Below are 2,103 nucleotides of genomic sequence, written 5' to 3'. Positions count from 1 at the left end.
AAGGCAGGATGGGAAATGCAGTCTCTAGACAGATGGCCATGGGCCCAGCTAAAACTGAATTCCAATGAAAGAAAAGTAAATTGGGAAGAGAAGAGGAACTAGCAGACACTACATAGCTATGCAGGCACTACATACGAATTGATTTCTGGTTTCAGCATTTTTTTTAGTTGTCTCTCTGTTGAATAATATCATTTTTTTTTATGACTTCGATGAGTTAAAATGATTTTAAAGCCTAATATCACTGATTAATTGGTTTCGTACTTGCTAATAGTACCTACTCTTTAATTACAGGGATAGTAAGTAAATAGTTGCTATATATTGGGTGAGAGCATTTTGAAATTGTGTATAAGTGTACATACGTGTGCTGAGTAACTAATGGAAGGAATGGAGTGAACATATACTGTTTTGTCTGCCAAGCATCCTTTTCCCTATCTGACAAATAGCCACAACCCTTCTTTAGAAAACTGACTCTGTCCCATTTCTTGTGGTTGTCAGTGGGGTGAGGGGCCCCTTGCCTTCTGAAGAAAATTGCCTTAAGTAGTTCTTTCTGCATGTACATCAGATTCTGTATCACCATGGTGTAGATTCCACTGGATAAGCCCAGCCCTGGGGCCACAGGAATATGTTATCTTCCTGTGTCTTTTCAGCTAAGGGGTAGGACAGTTCCCTCCAGCTGCTGGTAATCTCTGGGTAAACTCATCACTTGTTTGGCTCTCAGCTCTTCTCTCACCTGTGTAACTTATTCCTTGTATTAGATTCTTTCTATTGTAAGCAGTTGAAGTGGTTTCTAGTCTCCTGGTCACACTTTGACTGAGGAAATGGCCTACTCCATTGAGTTGTCACAGTTCTAGCCACTCACAAAGACTAATTAGTTGTCTTTCAAAGCCAATTCTCAATTCTTTCAGAAACAAGCTGGTTAGCCCTGTTTGTTCTAGGTTCTTGATGGATTTTGGGAGTGGGAAAAGGGAGAGGTGATTGAGGGTTGGTGAGACATACTTCTTATGAGCTGGACAAACAGTCCCCAAAGTATCTTCTACACCAACACAGAATGGGGATAGGAGTTACCCAAATGTCTCTCCCACAAAATTTTAGTAATTTTTATTAGCCTTATAATCTTTATTTCAACCTTAATTATCTTTATAGTCAAAATAACTCTTAAACAATTTTTATTTTCTTAACAGTGAAAGGCTTTAGTTCTTATGTCTACCTGGGGTTAGCTGCATTCTAATGGATGGCTCTGGAAGATGAAAAGTACTTTCAAAACATAAAATGCAAAAGAATATGAGAGCTTAGATTTCTCGATATTACTCATAACTGTGACCTGTAGCTCTAGTCTGAGGGTGTGCCAGAGGAAGTTCTAGAATGGGGGTGTATTTCAGTTCAGGTTCCCAGAGAAGCAGACACCAAGATAGGGTTGGATGTACAAAATTTTATTGAGAGAATACCAGCGAAAGATAAAAGGAAAGAAGGAGGGCAGGGCAGGAGAGCCTTTAGGCCATGATGCAGGTCTGATACCTGTAAAAGCTAAGACAGGAAGAAGATTGGCTAAGAAGACCCTAAGATTGCAGCCAGTTCTATGAAAGTTTTGACCAGGCCTGTGGGGAATCCTTGAGCCAAAGCCACCCACAGCTCATTTCCTAGTTTCTCAGAAGCCCTTGTTAGTGCTGTTTCTTGATCGACACTTATCCCAACGTTTTCTGAGATTTTGTTAGTTCTGCTTCTTGATCATGTCAGTATTCACTAGTTTAATAGTAACGATGCCTGGTCTAGCCAGAACTGCCAGTTAGTAAGTTTTTTTTTTTTTTTTTAAATTTATTTTCTCTGGTTAAATCTAGCCAGAGCCACTAACTTAACCTGTCCAGGTTCTGCATTAGAGAGGTGCAACAGAAAGACAGAAATCCCTGTGTGAAGCAAGGGTGTTTGTCTGTGAAGAAAGGTCTCCCACACAGGGACCCGCATATGAAGCTATCTAACTTTTAAAATTTTGATTTTTTTTCTGCTTTGGTTTCCTTTTTCCGGCCTCAGCACTATCAAATTTCTTTGGAGCTCTTAGTGAAAATAGGCTAATAAAAGGCCATAAATCTTTTTACTAGGTGAAGCATT

The sequence above is a fragment of the Pteropus vampyrus genome, unplaced genomic scaffold, assembly GCF_000151845.1.
Source record: "Pteropus vampyrus isolate Shadow unplaced genomic scaffold, Pvam_2.0 Scaffold1, whole genome shotgun sequence".
Taxonomy (NCBI): Eukaryota; Metazoa; Chordata; class Mammalia; order Chiroptera; family Pteropodidae; genus Pteropus; species Pteropus vampyrus.
Note: the sequence above shows the minus strand (reverse complement) of the source record.